Source organism: Octodon degus, unplaced genomic scaffold (genome assembly GCF_000260255.1).
Source record: "Octodon degus isolate 3935 unplaced genomic scaffold, OctDeg1.0 scaffold00003, whole genome shotgun sequence".
Taxonomy (NCBI): domain Eukaryota; kingdom Metazoa; phylum Chordata; class Mammalia; order Rodentia; family Octodontidae; genus Octodon; species Octodon degus.
Genome location: NW_004524579.1, coordinates 33,289,932 through 33,301,248, shown reverse-complemented (window position 1 = coordinate 33,301,248; position 11,317 = coordinate 33,289,932). Strand labels below are relative to the sequence as shown.

At 40.2% G+C, this 11,317-nt stretch overlaps 1 pseudogene; it reads right to left on the bottom strand.

The window, feature by feature from the left end:
• Nucleotides 1-6,800: 6,800 nt before the first annotated feature.
• Nucleotides 6,801-7,046, bottom strand: LOC105742162 (annotated as a pseudogene).
• Nucleotides 7,047-11,317: the final 4,271 nt, after the last annotated feature.

The following is an 11,317-nucleotide window of genomic DNA, read 5'->3' as shown; positions in this document are numbered from 1 at the left end:
GAGGGAGAGGAGGAGGAGAAAGAAGAGGAGCAGGAGGAAGAGCAAGAAGAAGAGGAGGAGGAAGGGGAGGAGGAAAAGGAGAAGGAAGAGGAAGAGGAGCAGGAGGAGAAGCAAGAGGAGGAGGAGCCAGAGAAGGAGCAAGAAGAGGAGGAGGAAGAAGATGAGGAAGAGGAGCAGGAGGAGGAGCAAAAAGAGGAGGAGGAAGAGGAAGAAAAAGGAGGAAGAGGAAAGGGGGGGGGAAAGGAGGGGAAGGGGGAGAGGCCTCATATGATTATGGAGCTGGCAAGTCCAAAATGTGTAGAGCAAGCCATTGGTCTAGAAACTTGGGAAAGAGCTCACCTGCAGTGTTAAGGAAGAGTTTCTTCTCTGGGAGACCTCAGTTTTTGCTCATCAGGCATGGTCAACTGATTGAATGAGGCCGACCTACATGATCATGATTGCTAAGTATGGAAACCTTTAACCACTATTACAACATACCATCACAGCAACACTTAGGTGAGTTTTTTTACATCCCTGGTAGTCCAGCTTAACCAAGTGGATAAAAAAAATCTATCCATCCCAAAGGTGATCTCCCCCAGAGCCTTCAGAGGCTCTGCCACTAGTTTGATGTCAGATTTCTTGCTCCATTTCTCTGGTACAGAGACATACATTCACCTTCTATAGTGAATGTGTCATCCACTATAGAAGTTCCAGGAAACTAACCCAGAGTCCAACAAGAGAATATGCCATGATGCCAAGTCTTTATTCAGGTGACTGGAGGTAGGTTGATTGCAGTTGGCTTGTGGGTCTTGTAGTACTGCTGAAAACTGAAGACGGCTTTTCGTCTGAGCCGGAGGCTTTTAAGCAGGGCTACACATTCAAAACATCTGACAAGCTGAAGATGTCCTTCCTTTCCCCTCCTCCTTCCTGGTTTGATTCATCAGGGATGGCATAAGAGTGTCACATGTAGAGAGTTCCCAGCTGATTTCCACATGCAGTCTGCATTGAGACCTGCTGCTCTAAGCCAGCTGAAGCTCATGAGCCTTCTTTGTGGTGACCATCTCCACACCAGGTGCAGGAGAACTGGGACCATGCTGATGGCAGACCAAGTGGGTGGTGGGTGGACATAAAGAAATCTGAGTCTCTGTTAACTCATTTACAACCTAAACAGTAGTTTTTTAAAGACAAAGATAATCAATCAACAGTTCTTGCCTAAGAAGCCCCCAAGCATTTATCAACAGAATATTGTTGTCTTCAAAGGAGGTAGGACATTCTGAAGTAACAGTAATGAGGTACAAAATGCCCATGACCTAGACAAAAACTATTTTACTTCTCTAATTCACAGAACCCTGAATGAGATAATCCTGCATTTGTGGGATTGGAGTACCATGTGGAGAGTTCCAACTCTTTGACTTTTATGTCCCACCTATTGCTGCTTTCTATCCAAGATTATTCTATGGTTGCTGGAGTGCTCCTCAGGCAGCCCACACTCTAGCCAGTGGGAAGCAAGACAGAAGAGGAAGAAGCAACCAAGCCCTAGCCTCAGCTTGCTTTTTTTTTTTTTTTTTTTTTTTTTTTGGCCTCAGCTTTCTGAAACATTCTTGGAAGCTGCCATATGACCTCTCTATCTATATAGCACTGACTACAATGTGATTGCATAGCCATAAAATGCTTCAAAAGGGGTTGGGAATATTAGTCTTCATTTTAAATTAACCCCCAAAAGTTTGTGGGGTTTATACAAGTGGAGTGAGAGATATTGAGGGACAACTAAATTTTCTGTCACAGGGACATTTTGAAAAACCATGTGTGAGGCTCTGAACTTAAACTTGAGTCCACCTCCTTGGAATAAATAAATTTTCCTCCCACCGCCATGGCAAAGCTGTCTTGTCTCCTCATATTTCTCCACAGTGCTCCTAGCTGGTCCCAAGCACCAGGAGGGTTCCCTCTCTGTCTGCTCTAATCCATTAGCCTGAGTCTAAAGCCAGTGGTGGTCTGGGTCTTGAATTTAATTCCTTATTGGGGTTATAAGAAAGTAATATGCGTGAGCTGTATAGCACCTCAGAGATCTTAAAGATTATGTTGAGAAGACGATGGCAAACTATGACACACCAAAGTGCATCCACCACTTTTCTGTGAATAATTTTTTATTGGAACATAAACTTGCTCATTCCCTGTTGTGCTTTCTGGTGCTAGTACTGAGCTGCAGTGGCACAGAGATACAAAAGGAGTGTGACAAAGATTCAGTGTCACGGATTTCACACTCTTTCCCTCCTACTTCTGAGAATATCTCTTTTAGGATAACAGAACCACAGATGAAAGGAGCTAGAATCTCGAATCATCATGTGGAGGAAAACTGTCATCTAACTCCAATGACAAAATGTTCTGCAAGTGAAAAGTCAATATCTTTAGTGGCTCAGGCCCAAACTTTTTTCTAAATTGCTTTGGCTTCTAATATTCTATCTTTTTATCTTGGGGGCAGGGATAGTCTTTGCCCATCCCTTTTATAAAGTCAGAAATTAGAATAGAAATCACAAAGGAAATGTCAGTACCTGGACTTTGTAAGTAGGTCCTAGAAATATATGGAGTAAATGAAAATGACAATGATAGCAGCTAAGATCTCTGGAGCTTCAAATCTTTCACAGTTCTAATGGTTTTCCTTTTCTTAATTCATGTATTCTTCATATCAACCCAATTAGAAAGATTCTAATGTTAATAACACTTGGTAGATAAGAAAACCGAACACCAAGATCACCAAGTTGTTAGGTCACAACATAATGCCAGAAAACTCTGATTTTTGAACGTGTGAAAACTCTCACTTTTTGTCACTAATGAATCTGATCTGTGGCCTCGAAACCCGCTGGGGTGTTCTGTTCTCAAAGGAGGCTCAAACAATTCCTCCTGCTCTTATACTCTCATTTCCCTCTATGTGACCTTAATGGCTCCTCTCATGAACAGAGGTTTAATTGTCATCTCTGCTGCTTTTGTGACTTCATGTAACAATTAAAATGAGCCAAGAATGAGAACATGTCCTCTGGAACCCAAACTACAGGTGATCTTGCTGCTCTTTCTCACCACAAAAATGAGTGTGGTGTACTGGAGGCTGATAGGTAATGTGGAGCCGCGACTTGCCAACTTCAGCTTCTGGGCGCGGCCTAGTGCTGTAATGCTGCTACGTAATCGCTGTGTGCAGCAGCACTCAGATGAGGTCAGCAGAACAATCACCTAGCTGAGCCTAGCCCAAATTACTGACCACAGTCAAAAGCAAGTAATTGTTGTTCCAACCTAAGAAGGTTAAAGTACAGCTTATTTTGTGGAAAATATACTTGATGATTACTGACCACAGAGTCACCAACAAGTAGGTGATTGTTATTTTAAGCTACAAAAGTTACAGGGTGGTTTATTTTGTGGAAATTGTTAAGCAGGATTATTCTCGTGCACATTTTTAAGATGACATCTATAATTTTGCATCAGAAGTTTTAAATTTTTTAAAAGCTATAAATTTTGGGTTGGAGATATAGCTCAGCAGTGTAGTGCCTGCCTTGCAAGCATAAGGTTCTGAGTTCAATTCCCAGTACGAGAGAGAGAGAGAGAGAGAGAGAGAGAGAGAGAGAGCCTAAATTTTCTGACACACTGAAAGTATAGGCATTTTGAAATAAAAAATTCTTCATCTTTTATTTAAATGTGATAGCAAATTAGTATCCACCACCATCCCTTTAAAATATATTCATCAAGATCTTATTGAACAGAAGCTAATTTTACTTCAGCTTTTTTCCATTTAACTTCTCATAGCTTTTCTCTAATAAACCATATTTTAATGGTTAAAATCCTGTATCATCCTGTCAAACACATGTGCATCAAAAATGTGTATGAAATTGAATTTTATTTTTATTTCATGTCAGCAGAAGACTCTAATAGTTTAGTAAAATCATTCCAGATTGAATGATTATAATTACTATGAGTATACAACTAAGCAGAATATCATAACTACTTATAAATAAGTTTTATCTTTAAAATGTTAAAACCAAAATTCATTGGAAAGCATTTCTAATGAAATGGGCAAAAGCTCACTTTCTGTTCCAGTTTTCTCATGTCCTTGTGTAAATACTGCTTATTGCTTGCATACTTTGAATATTCAACATTAGCCCAATTTCTACTTTTCTTTTCATATCTGATGCATCCAGAAATCTTGTTCACTTACATGCATAGGAGGGAACAGAAAGAGTTTTGTTACAGCAGCATCCCTTGATTCGCTCACTCCCTTTGAAGTTGTGTGGGATCTATCATCAAAAATTACGTATAATGATCTTTAGCTGACAATTTGATTAGGTCTCCTTCAGTGCTGCTGAAAGCACAGAATGGGAAGCCACCTGACTTGTAAAAGGGTTTCTCACCCAGTCATTAGAGTCATTCATTTTTCTCGTTTCTGGGAAATATACCAAAAAGCCTTTACTAAGTCTTACCAAACACCCGCAGTAATTATACCTGTTACTCACCACTTTAGCACCTGTTTATTCTCATTGCAAGTTGAGAAAATGGAACTCTCTACTGTTAATTTCTAGCCACCTCACCCAATACAATTTTATTGATTAAAAATACATGTATTCCTAAATTGCTTTAGGTATTTTTTTCACCTAGATTTCAGATGTAGCTAAAACATGATAAAAGGTACCCACTATGTGAGCCAATAAAACATTCTCTCATTGGCCAAAATGAGCCTACTTTTAGAAAAAACAAAATAAAACTGATGAACTTTCATTTCATATAAATATTCCCCATAACACCTCTCTTTCTCCCCCCGCCCCCTCTGTCTTTCTCATTATAAAAAGAAAGACAAGGCCAGAGTCTTTCCTATACTCCCTCTCAGGCACCTGTAACTCCACCCCATATGGCTCTGCCTCCCCCTCCCAGATTTTTGTATTCTGGAGTTCCACACCAAGGTGGGATTTGGTGGAGATTTAGTGAGTGGTTCAACTTTCCCTTGTAAATTGAGAGGAAGTGGATTCAGATATGAGAGCCAGCCCAGGTGAACTAGGTAACAAGACTTGAAGATTTGAAATCATTCCCTAGAAAGTTTTTTTGTGACTCTTAATAAACTTGTAGGGTGATCCAAAAAATCAGGACAGTTTGGTTGTTATCAGTCAGGGACAGTGCTCCTGAAATATATGAGAAAATAGACAAATTTCTTTCTTTTTAAATTTTCCTGGGGTATAACAGAGGCATAAAAGAGACTGCTCAGAAGGTTCAGCTGCTGAGCTAAATCTGAGAATCTATTTTTAAGTAATGCACAGGTAATTTTTATGTTAGCTAAAAATTGAGAACTACTATGGTAAAAGGGCTTGAAATCAAGAGAGGAGGGGACTGGCTATGGGTAGAGGAACATCCATATTTTGTGTGGCTTTGAACTTGGGTGCCAGAAGGTGATTTCTGAACTGATTTCAAGGTAGCAGTTATTCCAGTTCAATTTCAATATTTCTTTCCCTAGTGTGAGCAGAGGGGATGCCACTTTGGTTGGTTGGGTCTTGCCATGGTACACTAGTGGGGTGCTGTGACTGATGGCTTCATTTATAGTCCCACACCTGGCCACCTGCTACTTATACTGATGAGTAGGCTGATCACCTGGAATCTGTCTTCCTTCCTGAACAGGTTCCAGAAACCTGGGATCTCTGAACAAGTGAAAGCAAACTCCCAGCCCCCAGAGAGGGATGAGAAAATATCAAGCTATTTATTTGCTCTCCTTCCCTACCGATCCCTCTTCCTGCCCGACCAGATGCCTTTTTGATTTGTTTTAAAGAGAGGTCTTGGAAATGGGGTATAAGCATCCCTTGCAAGATAGCTTCAAAGCCCTAGTCCTGAGCATCACGTGCTTACCCAATTAAAAGCTGTCCTCGGGAGCACCTTGCCAGAGCCCTCGAAGATAACGAGCCCCTGTCTCGTTACAGCTCACACCCTCTCCTACATGAGGAGATAAGGAGATGTGTTGCTTGAGCCATATTTTTGGAAATTGCTAGTTAGTTGCAAAATGTTTCCTGAGGTAGAAAAGAAAAAAGCACCAAGGACTGTAATTATTGGATTGTTTCCCTTCTGAGGCCAAGAAGCAGATGCTCGCCTCGCAAGGCTTGGGTAAGTCTTATCGCAAGTTAACTCCTCTGCCTGGCAGGCCGGCATCCCAGTGCACTGGCTTCCTTGAAGAGACCCACTTAGGAGATCAGTTGAACCACTGCCTAGGACTTGGTTTGCAAGACTCTTAAAAAAGTCGGCCCATACTGTAATCTGGTGATAATCAGATTTCAGTGTGATGTTGCCAGGAAACATTGGTCTGCATGATGCTAGACAAGAAGAGGTTAGCACCAAATTCCAGAGATGAAAATCATTCTACAAAACTTAGTTTGGATGAAATAGAGACATGATTTCATAACTCTGCTCTTGTACTCCCTGTGCTTTATCCAAGAACTTGGAAATGAATTCCCTGAGATGAGAGTGAGTTCTCCTGCTCCAGTGGGATGCAGGTGATGCAGTAACTTGTCAAAACATCCAACAGGGCCAGAAGAATTAAACTTAAAAACAATAAGTTGAAAGCACTTGTCTACTTCTTTCATTTAAAATAAATCATATGCTGCCCCTGAAAACATTTAGGTCAAAGAGAGAGCCTACAAATTATGGTGATCCTATGAAAGGATGGTCCAGTGATATAAGCATCTTGCTTTTTTTTTTTAAAAAAAGATTTCAAAAATTTATTGACTTAATAGTACTGATCACAGAAAAAAAATAAGATTCCTGATGAAGTATATTCCACTGTCCAGGCAATGGTTATTTTTGAAACTTTATTCAGTATTGTCTTGACCTTGATTAAAAGATGACATTGTTTTGTGGCCTCCCAGAGGGCAAATGTGCTTCAGCTCATGTGCAACTCCTAACAGTCCTAGCCTGGTCCTCCTCCAGCATCTCCTCTTGGAGTTGTACCTGATGTTATTACCCGTCTTCATACAAATCCACTGAGGGATAGGACAGTTCTGCTTTTGCTTCTTGGCCAGGAATCAGCTGATTGTGAAAGTCTTGTGAGAAGACATGGTTAGGGTAGGAGGCAAAAGCACGCACTTGATGGAGGACTGAAGTAGAAAAGCAAGCATCTTGCTTTGTGGGAGTGCATTCTATGGTGGTGGCACCATGACATATACACCTAATGACATATTTCTCCCACCATAGTCCCCTTGTTAAGTGGAGTGTGATTATACACAGATTTGAGTGCCCAATATATACTTTACTTTTTGAATGAACTCTTGAAAGGATCCTAAACATGGTGTGAAGCATGATGGGTGCTTTCATGGCTGGGACAGAGCAGAGGTGGCTCTGCATCCCCTTCTTCAGTCTGAGAGGATGGCCAATCTGGTGACCAGACAGGACTTCCGAGAAGAGATCCTACTTATGTTCAAGTGTGGAATTACAGGAAGCATGTCAGCCAGATGCACAAGGGATTTAATGCAAGGAATCAAGATAAAGTGTTGTGCAGTGGAGACTGGCTTGGGCAAAGGAAAGTATGCTGCAAATGTACAAGCATATAGACACTCAAATGTACATGCAGGTAACTGAAGTAAACAAGACAATTATTGTCCATTTATTTATTTGCAGATGTATTTTAGTGCTTGTTTTGTGCCAGGCCTGGTAGTGAACTAAGGAATAAAACTGTCCACATGACAGATTTGTTCTACATGTTATTAATAGCAACCAACTATTCTTATAACCACATAACCTCCCACATAAAAGTTATAACCTTCAGAGAACCTCGTCAGTGTTATCTCTTTCCATTCTCCTAGCACTCACGCATGATGTCACTTTACAGATAAGCAAAACAAGGCAACGATGGGTTGGGGGATGTTCCCACTGTTATCTAGCTGCTCAGAGAACCCACCTGCATGCAGGTTGACAGAATCTACAAATCTCTGTTGGTCCATAATCTTGGCTGGATTATGGAGAAAGAGACTCACTGTGAGAAGCATGGTAATCAGCTTTCTGGGATTGCCTGGTATTGAGGGATTTTCTTGGATGTGAGACAAGTGTTAAAACAGGGAGAGTGCCAGGTAGAATGGAGGAGAAAGAAGCAGGGCCATATCTTATCAGGCCTAAGAAAAACTGTTGGAGTCTGGAGAAAAGCAAAGACAAACCAAAGATATTGCAAGTCTTGGTGCAAGAACACTGCGGGGAGCACTGAGAGTTCCACCTCTGTACAGACTTAGCCCCACCCCTGACAAACTGGCTGCTACTCATTGCGAGGAGTTAGCAAGTGCCGGTGTCCATGATCTTATCAGGTGCAGCGACGGTTCCTTCTCTATATTGTTCATCTTCTCTTCCCAGCTTTGAAAACAGGCTTCCTCGGCATCAAAATTGTAACTTGTTGATAAAACAAAATTAAAATGAGTTTATTGCCAACTGTAGGGAGAGAGAGCACCACTTCAGGAAGCTTTGCAAGCACTGCAGAAAGGGAAATCCAAAATTTTATGGCTAACTTGAAGATCAGTTGAGAATGGTTCTTTCAACTGGGATTTTAATTTGACTTGGTAAAGGATCAAGATACAACAGTCTAGGAATTTGATGCAAATAACAAAGTTGAGTATTTTGAAGCATAAAAGAAAAAGAATATTAAGTGTAAATATATTTTGAGAGCTGAAAAGTCTTTCAGGATCCTTTTGGGAAGTTCTTGGATGGAACAACCAAACTATTTTCCCAGGTAGGAGATTCCTAGAAAAATAAATCCATATGATTAAAGATGAAGAGATAGAAAGTGAGCTGGGCACAGAGGTGCACACCTGTAGTCCCAGCTGAGGACAGTAGGATTGTAAATACAAAGTCAGCCTGGGCAATTTAGCAAGACTCTAAAACAGTTTAAAAGAGGCTGAGGACGTACATCAGTAGTAGAACACTTCCTAATATAAGTGATACCACAGAGAAAGAAAAAGAGAAAGGGAGAGGGAGAGGGAGAAGAGGGAGAGGGGGAGAGAGAAAGAGAGAGACTGAGAGAGACACAGAGAGAGAGAGAGACAGAGACAGACAGAGACAGACACAGGTCACGTGAACATCTCCAGTAAGGACTGATTTCTGGCCTGTGTCCAGATTGCTCATCTATAGTAGTTCTGGGTCTCATGAGCACTGATCGGTCACTGCTGCCTACCAACCACTTGGACAGTCTTCTTCTTAGCGAGCTTCCTTATGAGAAGCACAATAGCGACCCAATCTATGTGCAGGGTTCAGGTGTTTCTGAAGGTTTCTAGTGCTCAGGCCCAAAAGAGAGGATCCTAGCAGGTCTTCCTCCCCAACTTGCATGACAGACTTGCTACCACCTGGACAAAGCAGCCCTGACTGGACTCAGTGTCTTAGAAGTCCCCTAGAGCCATTTTGATCATCATTCTCTTATCAAACTCTCTCACCCTACCCTGCTCAAAGCCAGGTTGAAGAGCCAAGAGGGGGCAGATGTCACCATGACCATAGTCATTTTGTCAGTTCTCCTCTTCAGGAATTTTCTCACTTCTCTCAAGTGTACCTTTAAGGTGCTTACACTATTTATTGTGTTTGTGAAATTCTCCACTTCTCTTTGATTCTTCTATATTCTTATTCCTCTCATCTCTCTTTCATGAGTTAATAAAAATTAATTCCCATATTAATAAATTTTGCTCCAACTGGACATTTATGTTCTTTTTTCTTTTTAAAGTTTTCTTCTCATTCTCTTCTATTCAATTTGCTTTCCAATCATGTTCTATCTTAACTTGCTCAATTTTCTACACATTTTGTTTTAAAATTTTTCAAGCATTCAGAAAGATGAGAAGAATTATACAGTAAATGTCCACATAGCCTTGGCCTGGGAAAGAAGTCACGAATCTGTTCTGTAAAGGGTTGGATAATAAATCTTTCAGTCTCTGCAGGCTATGCAGCCTTTGCCAAAACTACTCTGCTCCTTGTGTGTAGTGCAAAAGGAGCCATTGACAAATGCAAGTTCCTGGCTGTGACTGTATTCCAATAAAACTTTATTAACAAAACAAGCATGTCTTGTATACACACACAATTGTATATCATTTCTCTATCCATTTCTTTATTCAGATCATTTTGATGCATTGCAAGTTGCTATATCTCCCCAAACACTTCATCTACAAGTTTTCATACTTAATGTTTCCCATGTGTAATCTTTTTCTCTAAAATACTATAATTTTCTTAATGACAAAAAGCAATAAGATCATCTCAAAGTCTAATGCTCTCTGAAGACTTCCCCTTTTTCGCAGTCAGAAGTAATTACTCCTTTGCACATTCATTCATTAATTCAACAAACACTTACCTACTATTTTCCAAGCACAGCCCTAAATAGAATTCAGAACTTAAGGCAGACACTTACTGTCTAATGGGAACACAGACATACAAACCGTAAGATTCAAATACAAGGCAGTTGATAACAGAAGTGGGAGCAAAGAATTTTGATGGAAATAAACAGGACAGGAAATCTGACCTTGGTGATATGGGAGAGCCCTCTTAAGTAATCAAGGTGGGATTGAAAAATGAACTGGGCCTCCTGACAGTACTGTGTTTCACTGCACTGGTGCAAGGCTAGAGTCACAGTTCAGACTTGCTCTGCGTGAAGTCTCACACAGACACTGCCTGAGGTCACTGCTGGAGATATTATTTAATCCATGAATAATCTCCACTAGAACATTCAGACCTGTTGTTCTATTTCTTATTCTCTGCACCAGATGTTCACAAATTTGAGCAAATATGGAACCCACCTAGAGGATCTGTTAAATCATAGAAACAGACACAGCCCAAAAGAACCACACATTGCTTTTTTTTTATTAATTTATTAAATTTATTGTTGCATTTGAGATATACATAATTATCACATTCATCATGGCCATTTCTTCCTCTATATGATATATATTGATTCTTCTTTTCTCCTATTACTCTCCCCTTCCTTCAACCCCTCTTTTCATTATTTGCAAAAGATTCATTTCCAATATTTCCTTTTTTATCACTATTTTTTTCCTTTCCTTCCTTCCATTGCCCCTCCTGCCTTCGCTAGTCACTCTTTAGATTTGAACATTTTCTTCCTATTCCACAATATTCTTTATACATATCAGTTCTTATTTTCACTTTTGGTTTTTTACATCAGAGAAATAATGTGATATTTACACTTGTGTATCCAATTTATTTCACACAAGACGATAGTGTCAAGGTACATCCATTTACCTAGAAATATCTCAAGTTTATCTTTTGTTATATTGGTTGAATACCATTCTACTGTATTTAAAAAAAATTTCATTTGTCATTGATCAGTTGATGAGCATTTCAGCTGTTTATAAAGTTT